Consider the following 12,353-nt stretch of genomic DNA (forward strand, 5'->3'; position numbering starts at 1 on the left):
TTCAAGGGAACCAAGGTTATAGCGGTAATCAAAATAATATAATCCAGGGACAGAGACCAGACATGGAAAACTGACATACACAACAAAGAACATAAAGTAACTAAAATCATACATACAAAGTAACAAAAGCAAATGAGCAACTCAGACCCCACAAAAAACTGGGAGCATGGACCAGGTGCACCGGTAGGGTGAGCGTCCTCTGCTTTTCTAGAAACACCCACCGAGTTGCTCATAAAAAGTAAAGTGCGGGGTAGACAAACGAGGAAAGGAAAACTATGACCCGTTGAATAAATCAGTGTTCATGGTATAGATGGATACACCATAACGTTCCACGAGTTCATGAGCTGCTACGAAATATTTTAACCATCTTGTGCTTTAGTCCAGGAGAAATATTGTTTATAATAGCAGATATTTTTCCTGATAAAGATAATACCACTGAATCACAAACATTGCTTGTATTTTATGATATAAATCATAGAATTATATTTTGTATGATTTTCTTATTTTAATGATTGTCTTCTGAAATTCTAAATGATGAATATTTCATTTTAACTGTAATCTTATGTTTGATAGTAATGCATATACAAAATAAAGAATGTATATCTTATAGATTTATATTAACTTTAATTAATAGGCATTCCAGCTGTTACTGTTCCAACTCCAACTTACTCAGTAAATACTGGTTCAACTATAACTTTGGAATGTTCCTACTCTGCTAACCCACAAGCTACCCAGGTCAGATGGGAGAAAACTGTCAGTGGTAATACTGTAGATATTGGAGATACTACTACCAACAACAAATATGGTGGATCTACACTTGGATCCCCATCACTTATAATCTACAATGCTGCTGAGAGTGATGAAGGATCATACAGATGTAAAGTCTCCAATGCTGTTGGTACAGGAATCAGTTCTACATCTACAACTCTGGATGTCATCGGAAGTATGTAGAATAATTTTGATTTACATTTATACAACATTAAAGTCAATAAAAAACCACGTGGGTGGTTAACAACTATCAAAATCATTGAAAATACTAATAAGTAATAATTTAGAATGTTTTTTAAGATAATTTACAATTTTATAGAGAATAACAAACAGATAAAGAATGTGAGCAATGTTTCTATGTTGATATACTGTGACAGCGAGGGCAATTTACTCTTTACAGTTTCTGTTATCCTGGTTTATCCTCATAATACAACTTATTTTATAGATGTTCCAATAGTGACAGTACCCACTGGAGCATACACAGTCAATGTAGGTGAAACTAAAACACTTATTTGTGTAGTGTCCTCTGTCCCTGCCCATACAAATGTCTACTGGCAGAAGGTTTCTGGTGGACAGACAATAACTATTGATACAAACTTAGCCAAGTATGGAGGATCAACCACTAGCAGTCCTTCACTTGTCATAAGCAATGCTGCCTTCAGTGATTCAGGCACTTATTATTGTTTTGCTACAAATGCTGTAGGAACTGGACAGAGTACCCAGGTTGTCCTTGTCGTTGCTGGAAGTAAGTGTTTTCCACGAGCTAATTTTTGGCACATTGTTTTGACCTGCATATATTATTTTCTCATACATGATAATAATTGCTGTTTGCCATATGTATTCATGTAGATTTTAGGTCCACATAAACTGCATATCATCAGAAAGACCATGAGCTTTGCTTGTAAGTTTATTTAAGTCCTTTATTATAGAAATGATTCAATAATTTTACATTTTTTTCTGGATTGCTTGATTATTTAACACAAGCTTTTTCAATTGTGCTTTGTCACAGGTTAATACCTTTGAGTTTTGATATGTTGATATTTACATATATGTGTAGAACCGTTTTTGTATTGAAGAAAGAAAAAACATAATTTTTAAAGATTGGATCATTTTTATAATGGATTAGAAAGTAGACAACAAAACACTTAGAATGTGCCCCTATACACATGTTTGTTTGTCATTATATTTTATTTTGGAAGAATGGGTTTGAGCTTGTGTTGGTGGAAAATAATACTTACTAAATATGATATATTCTATCAAGAAAAACCCTAATTAGGCTGGTAATGCATAGACCTCAAATATCTTGCATTACCTTTTCATACAATATAGAAAATATTACTTCAACGTACAAACATTTAGTTGATACAGATTTTAATAAAATGCCAGGTAAATTGAAAGATAAACGAAACTGAGTCTCGAAAATTTCAACTGTTGAAGAAAGTATACCAAAGTTGTGGTTACGGTCTTTAAAGACCGAAGAGCCAAGAAAACGGTAGTCAATATTAATAAAAACATCATTCCGGAACACAATGGATCAAGAACATTTAAAATATTTGGGCAATCTGGTATTTTACAAATACCTAATAGAAACAAAAACAAAAATAAAAATATAGGTATCGAAATGTGGAAAAGGGGATTTAATGGCGGTTATTTTGAACAAGATAAAAGTCTTACTTTTATACACACCCTAAGTACACTAAGGTTAGAATGTTTAGGTGGAAATTAATCACCTTTATACATGTATTTCCAACAATGGAAAACCTGCATAAATGGCAAATAAAGCCCTCAGCAAACTGCATAATGTATAAAACTATTGATTTTTACCAACACTTTCTCACAGATTGCTTAGCAGTCAAAGAATTATGGAGCAAAATAAGAGAAATTTTAATCAAAATTAATTATGATAAAAAAATCATTTTGAAACATCTAGTTATAGGATATAAAATACATGATCAAAACTATTGGGGCATCAACATTATATTCACCGTTATTAGTTTCACTATTTATAAGTATTGATACATGTCGAATCCAAGAACAAAACAAATAGATATTCTTAGCCTTTTTTTAAGAAAAGAATATTCAGAATGTCATCATCAACAAACTGAATACATTATATCCAAGTTTGGGTAAGAGAAGTCAAGGGAACCTAGGTTATAGCGGTAATAAAAAATATAACCCAAGGACAAAGACCAGACATGGAAAACAGACATACACAACAAAGAACATAAAATAACTAAAATCATACATACAAAGTAACAAAAGCAAATGAGCAACTCGGACTCCACTAAAAATTGGGAGCATGGACTTGGTCCACCGCTTGGGTAAGCGTCCTCTGCTTTTCTAGAAACACCGCAAATTACTTTTTATTTTGCAATGATCATAATTATGTATATGTGATCATTGCTTCCCTGTGATACTTACTTAAGATACTTGAAAGTAATCACATTAAGTCATGCCCCATTAATCTATTTCCAGCTTAAACGGAAACTATTACGGGGTGGCTGTGAATGCCGTGCCTGTTTTCGTTTAAATGTACTTGTGTGTTGTAAAAGTAACAAAAATGATTTTATCTGTGATATACCCTGTATTTACAGGTACCAACATTCCAGGGTACCTTACAAGTGAAAGCTGTAACTGTAAGGTTTTTATAATAACTTTGCAAAATAAAGTATATTTTTAAGGGAAAAACTTGTGGAATGGGAATAAGTGTAGAGGTCATCATAATTGCAATATTGTTCGACTGAATTAGATCAACTTTGTTCTATAAATTGCTTTTTAAGTGGTAAACAGCGAAATCTGTGAGACTGATACAGACCAACAAAACCGAATCTGGACCTCAACCAGCAGACTTACAACCTCTGTTATACAATGTGGAGGAAATCACACAGGTATTTAAAACCCCCATAAAGTATGTTTGTCTGATCATCTTCTTTACATTTTATGTCAGTGCATTTCCATCTAAATTTTGAAAGCGAAGGAAGATCGCATAATCTACGTGTTGGACTTGTTAAACACTTGCAATCACTGTTACATTTAAACTCGCTCTATACGGTCCTGATGAAATTTTATAGGAAGGTTATGCGACATATGTGTATGTGTATGAAGAAATATAATCCTTTAATCTCAGTTTCCGCTATATAGATGACGTATTATCTATAAACAATCCTGATTTCGGGGATTTGATACATCGCATCTACCCCAAAGAACACTGTGAAGTCAGCCTCAAATCTTAACCTACACTTAGAAATCGATGGTAAAGGAAAACTATTGACCAAACTTAACGACAAACGGGATGACTTTTCATTCAGCATTGTCAATTTTCCTTTCATCTGTGGCAACATCCCTTCAGCACTTGCGTAAAGAGTGTTCATATCACAACTCACACGTTATGCCTGAGTTTGCCGAAACTATGCAGACTTTTTGTATCGCGCTAGAACTCTAACAAATAGGCTTCTGGAACCGGGTTATGTTGTACAAGATTGAAGTTATAACTACAGAAGTTTTATGGTCGTCATCATGAACTCGTGGATTGTTATGGTGTATCCATCTGCACCATGAAAACTGATTCATTCAACGGGCCATAGTTTTCCTTTCTGTCTTATGTATAATATTTTGTCTTGTTTTGATCTTTGAAATGTATTTGATACCATTTAATGGATAATCTGTGCTCAGAGGTATGACACCAGTTGTATCTTAGATAAAAAAGATAGGAAAAGCCAATGTTTGCTTCTAAGATGCATATAAGTGTTGGCCTATAAACTGTGAAATTGCCTTTTTATGATTACATGCAAAAAAATATTTTATTAGCAGTCATAGTAGTAGAACAATGATTACATTCATTCGGAATGACTAGGAATTGTTTTAATAGGTAATATTACACGACGTTGTGGTGAAAATGGCAAATGGGAAAATCCGGATTACACCAACTGCATCAGAACAGATCTAACAGATTTGGAAACTAAGGTGGGCTCTTGATAAATAACTATGACCGAAAAAAAGACGTTATATATTGATTAGAGAAAAAAGTGTCCATGATTAGAACAAGGAACAAAGTGCTAATGATCCGTGCACAAAGAATAGACAACACGCCATAGTAAACTAAAAAGGTAGACACAGTAGCGAAAGAATTTCTTAGCAACCCGAGTTTCAACAAAATCTTGGAGTGTGCACTTTGTGCATGAGTAAAGTCACCCTCATTTGCAATTCTGGAAACACTTTGAGTTGTTAAAATTATGTCAAATCCCGTAGGCTCTGACATGACGTAAAAGTTGTGACATAAAGCTTCGTATGCAGAGGCTGTTTAAATAGACAATTTGAAAACGGGTTTAAAAAAAAGAACAGAACGCGTTTGTCTTATGTGTTAGTTATGCACTTTCCTCCTTTTCGATCTCTAATGTAATGATGCAGACCATTCAGGATAACTATATAGAATAGGAAAAGAAAGTTTAAATTGGTTACATGAAAATTGCATGACTAAGTCGACGTAACAGAATTGATAAACAATTTCAATAACCAAGGCTTTTTTTTGATATAAATGATCGAAATAATATTTTTAAAAGGCAAAATACAGCGTTTAAAAGATACTTAAAATAAAAAGAAAAAAAAGGAAACAACAAACCAAAACTACTGAAACAAATTATAAGAAGAATAATTGCCAATAAAGAAAACAAACCTCTTGTGATCAATTTTAGTTATCAAGTTTAATTGATAATCCCGAAAGCCCTTCAGATGTTTCAAAGATCGTCCATGAACTTGAGACAATAACTGGTACTGACGATGACCTCGTTTCCGGAGATCTACAGATATCAGCTGATATTTTAAACACTGTGGCGGATTATGTTACAAGACACGACACATTTATACCACATGACGAACTTGAGGTCAGTGTAAATGGAATGATTTTATTATGAAAAATTCGACTGTGTTTTTATACTCGTTATTTATTGAAAATGATACCATCGTTATCTTATTTTTAGGGGCTTGCTAGATCATTATGTAGTAGTCAGGAATTGTTTTGGTACATTTTTAAAGTAGCTGTCTTTGTAAGAATCATGCAAAATCTGAAAAATGTGATACACTCAAAAAAGGCTACATATTTTTATTTTTGTAATTAAGTTGTTTTATGGGTCGATATTATGAAATGTGTAATTATTCATTCAAATCTACCTGCTCTTAAGAGATTATCAACATTAAAAATCTAATAGATTCTATTTTATTTGAGTGTCATTTACAGATTTATCTCCCTTAATTTTGAATTTTACAGTGCATTCTATACAATTTTTATCTCCTATGAGCACGGTTTATACGAAAGACCAAATGTTAATTTCTGTTTACTGAAGTATTTTAAGCAAAATATCAAAAATAAAAATATGTAGGCTTTTCACCAATGTATCACTTTTTGCATGATTCTGAGCTGGAATGCTATTTAAATACTTTTCAACATGTAATAAAACAAAAATGTATCTTTAGATTTATTTTTTTTAAACTTTCCACGAAAATATGAAATATTCATATATTTACAGATACTTATAAAAAATGTTGTACCTTATGTTTTGATAATAATGCAATAACCTAAAAAAGTGAAATTCAAATTGTGTAAACAATTCATCAAAATTATATTCCCCCACTTGCAAAGTAGGAATATAAGGTGTCAGGGGTGTCCACCTTTCCTTCGTTTGTTCTTTCCTTATTTCTCCTTCATTCCTTCCATTCGTACTTTCTACCGTTGCGAAGAAGGGTTCCATCTTTCCATCCAAATGGAATTTGATGAAACTTTCAATGAATCTTTATAACAAAATCCAAATGTGCACCTTTTTTTTAGCTTCGATTCAAATCACTTTGGAGTTCTCACATGACAAAACATGGACTTTGTCAATTATGAACAAAGGGGCATCTCTTATCCATAACTACTCCCACACCTAAGAATGGAATGAAACTTTCACACAAATATTTACTTTTGAAGATGTTAAAATTTTATTTAAGATTTAACCATAAAGGCTTTTGAGTATCTACTTAGCAAACATTGATTTTTTCATGCCCTGACGTGGGATTACTGATCTTTTCTATACAACTCAATGAAATTTAATGAATTTCTTTTTCTCTCAGAACAATTGTGCAACCTTTTTTTTTTGGAATCTTTGGTATCAAAATGTGTATGAAATAAGGGAAGTAAGGGAGCATTGCTCACAGATTTAGTTGTTTTAAACTACAGTTCATGTTAATGTTCTCCTTTTCTCAAAACTCTTTATTTCCTACATTCGTTAAAAAAAAATAATTCGACAAACATCGAGCTATCTATAAAAAAAAACAACAAAAACAAAAACAAAAACAAAAAAAAACAAAAACAATAAAAAAACAAAAACAAAAACAAAACAAAATATTAATGACACCAAAATACGTGCATAAAATCACGCATCTAACTTTAAAGGAGGAATCAAGTGTTTTGATTGTTTACTTGCAATTATCATACAGCCATTTGTGTCATCCTGCAACAACCTTTTACAAGAGAAAAACATACCAGGATGGTTAGAATTGAAATCGCTTGTAAGTACAACTGATATATATTATTCAAACTTACATTTACGATAAAATTAATATACGTTAATCTAGAATATTTTATATGAATTATATAACTTTTAATGGAATTCAGGAAGACTTTTTGAGGTGCAGATTTAGTAAATTATTGTCAACGAAAGTAACACTATCAAGGTCCAGAAAAAAATCTTAAAAATATTAAAAGAAATACTACACTGTTGTCTGTATTTGGTTTAAAGTTACATAGCTTTTGGTGTTTTAATTTCCAAACTCTTTAAAAGGATGTAGAAACTTATATCAACCGTTGGTAAAATTGATATCATTTTTCTAAACACAAAATATTTTAACTGTTCATTTTTGTCTCTACAAACAAACATATCTACGTGTATTTTGCATGAGTATGATCATAATTTTGTTATTTATAGGAATTCAAAGGTGTCACACAACTGGCTCACTCTGTTCCTGTTTTTATTAAAGCTTACTTAAAACCACTCAATACAACATTTGAACGGTTGGTTCAGAAAGAAAATATAGGTAAGGATATTAAGTAAAGCATACAACCTTCCGAAAATTTCCATTGTTTTTGTTTTAGTTTTTTCAAATACATTTGCAATTATTGGTTATAACATTCGGCCCACGAGTCGTTTATGAAATATTAAAATTTTACTTCTTTCTATTCACTTATATTGAACGTATGGATTCACATGTTAATTGGGTTTCCTTGTGCTTTATTTTTCGGGGTTCTCCAGCCCTCAAATAAAGAACGTGATGTCATACTGAACAATGATATGGATTTTCCACAAATACTGCATTTAAAAGGAATAATATGGCAAATAGTTCGTAATTGCAAAATATTAACCGGTTACTCTTTGCTCTACATACTTTTTCGTAGAATAAACCACGGCTGATGATTTTCAATGTTATTTTTTTCAAAGTTGTTAAAACAGGAAAGTCATACCCGAAAACATTAGTTTTTCCGGAGTCTGAGAAAGGGTCTCTTCCTGGTTGGATTGTAGATACTAGAACAAAAGTTGTTCTAAACAATGAAAGCTTAAAAGGTAAATAAAAGAAAAAATAAATAGAAGCCGTTTAAAACGTATAGATATATTCGTTTCTGTACACAGCAATATTCGAAAACCAATGAAGCAGTCTTAATGAAAGGATGTTTTAAAAATAATATATGAACATAAGTGGACTAGTATTGTAATCTCTACGTGGTCGTTTCTGTACACAGCAATATTCGAAAACCAATGAAGCAGTCTTAATGAAAGGATGTTTTAAAAATAATATATGAACATAAGTGGACTAGTATTGTAATCTCTACGTGGATATACATAAATTTATAACGATATGACGAAGGTATGATAATATAAAATTGACAACGTGATCATATGAAAGTGTTTATGATTTGTATATCGTACAAGAAAAAAAATACAAAGTTTTGAATGAAAGGTCATAATCATGAAGCAGGATTGTTCTCAGAAACTAAAGTTGCATTTAACTCACTACTACATATAAACTAGAGTATATTGTCATTAGTTATGCATTTCTAGCAATTGTAGTTATATAGTTAATCATGTCAAATGCTTTCAGTTTAGTTTCAAATGATGCTTCAATTTATTTATAAACCTATTTTCAGGGGATGATATTTTTGGATATAGTTTCGTATATTACAGAAATGTATCCGACCTTTTCCACGAGTATCAAGTGATCTCAGGGTAAGACATGATTGTGTTGCTATCTACTGTTTGATATCATTTTTATTTTGTGTATTTTTTAATGGTTTATACATGTCTTAAAATGCTAGCGGAAATTGTAAAAGTGTAATGTTCTTATCGGCAAATAAAAATATAAGTTTTGCGTTGTAATTGACTTGTGAAATAAATGGTTCAATTTAGGCTCAACCATTTAGTATTGATTGATTGATTGATGGGGTTTAACGCCCGATATTTCAGCTACAATCAGGCGATGAACCTGAAATGGATGAAATAATGAACATGACATGATGAATTAATGAAAAATGGAATGGGATGCCTTTTACGACAAGCTGAGTGCTTGAGTGCTGAGACACCCAGACCCGCACAGGGACAAACCATTTAATACGTAGGCACTTCAACACAAATATACAAACGTAAAATGCCTATGTATGATCATATTATTTGCTGCTGATCTTGTTACATAGTATGATTTATTGGTACAAAACTCGAAACATACCATTGTTCGTCTTAGTTCGCTTACGTGTAATAAAACATGATTAAATGAGTTTCATCGAATTCAGATGTTATTATTTCTTATAGACAAACAATTTTCAACAAGAACAACATTGTCGTGAACTCTGCAGTGATTGATGTCAGTATTGAACCGAACCATGGGAAGCTGGATCCACCATTGATGATATCTTTTGACCATTCTCAGGTTAAGATTTCACTTTATCCGTTGTCACTTCAAAATTAGCGGGTTTCATTTATCAAAGATATACATTATAAATTAATATAAAATGAAGTTTCTGCCTATTTTTACTTAACGAATTTCAACATGCTTTTGTCACAGTGTGTGATGACTAATGTCTGAAACATGGAAAGAGCTCTACATGAGAAATTGTAAAGCGAACTTATTATATTGCTTTATCTGATTGGCACATGAGTTATAATATGTAGTGTTGCAATTGAGGGACAAAGGCAAGGCAGGAAAAAAACACGCACAGCAAATAACAGAAAATAACTAAAATAATACGTACAAAGCAACAAAACTAAATTAGCAACTCGGACTATACTAAAACTGGGAGCATGGACCAGGTGAACTGGTAGGGTAAACATTTTCTGCTTTTCTAGGATCACCCGTCGAGCTGCTCATAAAAAGTCCAGAGCAAACGGAAGAGAAAAAGAAAACCATGACGCGTTGAACAACACAACTCCCATGGTGCATATGAGATCAATTAGTTCATGATAACAATCATACAACTTCTGTAGTAATTACTTCAATCTTAAAGCAACATGACCCTGTTCCAAAAGCCGAACTATAAGAAGTCTTCAAGTGCTGAAGGGATATTACCACAAATGAAAGGAAAGTTGACAATACGGAATGAAAAATCATCGCGTTTATCGTATAGTTTGGTCAATAGTTTACCTTTACCATCGATTTCTAAGTGTAGGTCAATATATGAGGCTGACCTCACAGTGCCTGTAGTATCCTTTATCTCACGTTCTTTTGTGATAGATGCAATGTACAAAATCCCCCAACCTAGGCTTGCATTTATTCCAACACAACTTGAAAAGTGTTTGCATTTTTCGCGATGTAATCAGAAAACTGAGATATTTGGATACCTACAAATATCCATTTTGCAGAATGTTGCACCTTTGGGGAAAACGAGAAAACAATCAAACAAAATGAAAACAACTTTACAATTTACGGCTAAATGATGTAAAGATGCCACTGATTTCTATTTATATTATTTACATTTTGCGACCCATTGTAATTGTAAGATAATTTAAACCTTGAAAACTACACTTAAGTGGATAATTGAGGAGTCGGTAGGTTGTAGGAAAAGTTTTCCGTCCCTGATTTAAATGTGAAAATTCTGTTTAAGAGACCAAGTAAAGTCACATCGACGTTTGTGTACCAACCTATGAGCTTCCGTGGCATTCGTTGTGAAAATATAATTTAACAAATGGTATATTTAAACGTCACGATTGTATGCTTATTATTCACATTTTTTTTGTATTTCCGTGTGGTTAAATGTTTACCTCTTGTTGCGTAGTTAAGCAAACGAAACGGACGTCAAATTTGATTTTTTATTTTTTTTATTCCAGAATGGATATTTTAATCCCAAATGCGTATTCTGGAACTTTAGTGCAACGTAAGTGAAAGACGTATTATTAGTTATGTTTATTTTTGAACCGATAATTTGCATACTGTATCTATAGTAAATTTGTTTGTTTTATTATAATTTGTCTTACTGATGTTTTCTTTCTTCTCAAATATTTTATTATTCAAAGAAACAATCTCACCCTGAAAACAAAATGTTTACTTGTTTTCAACTTGTTGCCGCTCGTTTTTATTTTTATTGAGTATTGTGCATTTTTTCAGTCTTTTAACATAGAAAGAATAATCAAGGGAACCAAGGTTATAGCGATAATCAAAAGAATGTTATATAGGGGCAAAGACCAGACATTGGAAACAGACATACACAACAAAAACATGAAGTAACTAAAATCATACATACAAAGGAACAAATGCAAATGAACAACTCTGACACCACTAAAAACTGGGAGTATGGACCAGGTGCACCGGTAGGGTAAGCGTCCTCTGCTTTTCTAGAAACACCCGCTGAGTTGCTCATAAAAAGTCAAGTCGTTGGTAGACTAACGAGGAAAGGAAAACTATGACACGTTGAAGAAATCAGTTTTCATGGCGCAGATGGATCCACCATAATGATCCACGAGCTCATGATGACGACTATCTGTAGTGATGATTCAATATTGTAGAAGACTGTTATATTTTTAAGACTGATCTCAATGTTCTGCAAATGACAAACTTTCGTGAATTCGAATAATACATTGAGACCCATTTTTGTGAATTTATTCTGAAGAGACTTTCGTATCCCATTTCATGTACGTTCTAAAAATAAATACTTTTTATTCCATATTGCAACAAAGAAAGACTTAGACTGATTATGATATAAAGGTGATAATTGTTGCATTTTGTCTTGGATGTCTCACCTTCTACATTTAAAAAGACCATTACTAAATGCATTCAATATTCCTTCACAGGAACACGCCTAATGGTGCTTGGTCAACAGCTGGTTCCGAGTTTGTACAAACCTCTTACCAATCAACGACTTGTCATTACTATCATACAACTAACTTTGCAATTATAATAAGTCCTACAAAAACTGTGAGTTGGTAACATATGGTTAAAAAAAGCTTCTTGATAATAGTTTTGCATATCGGTAATGATAAAAATAACACGCAGCATAGTGCTTCACCAACTATCGACATGTATGGTTCCTCACATTGTTGATGAGGTTAACACATATTTATCGATTGTGAGTA

At 32.4% G+C, this 12,353-nt stretch overlaps 1 pseudogene across 1 annotated transcript in view; it reads left to right on the forward strand.

Moving 5' to 3' along the window:
* The window catches only part of LOC148615894 (basement membrane-specific heparan sulfate proteoglycan core protein-like), a 38,675-nt pseudogene that overhangs the window by 17,288 nt on the left and 9,034 nt on the right, over positions 1–12,353 (forward strand). Inside the window, exons 21-32 of the transcript XR_015921947.1 lie at positions 635–943; positions 1,214–1,513; positions 3,549–3,656; positions 4,637–4,731; positions 5,460–5,648; positions 7,240–7,311; positions 7,728–7,836; positions 8,238–8,360; positions 8,942–9,020; positions 9,600–9,717; positions 11,112–11,158; positions 12,072–12,195. The product of XR_015921947.1 is annotated as a basement membrane-specific heparan sulfate proteoglycan core protein-like (transcript). The remainder of the gene's footprint in view (positions 1–634; positions 944–1,213; positions 1,514–3,548; positions 3,657–4,636; positions 4,732–5,459; positions 5,649–7,239; positions 7,312–7,727; positions 7,837–8,237; positions 8,361–8,941; positions 9,021–9,599; positions 9,718–11,111; positions 11,159–12,071; positions 12,196–12,353) is intronic.

The sequence above is a fragment of the Perna viridis genome, chromosome 5 (genome assembly GCF_037379345.1).
Source record: "Perna viridis isolate PV_CMFRI_1.1 ecotype Kerala chromosome 5, ASM3737934v1, whole genome shotgun sequence".
NCBI classification, from domain to species: Eukaryota; Metazoa; Mollusca; class Bivalvia; order Mytilida; family Mytilidae; genus Perna; species Perna viridis.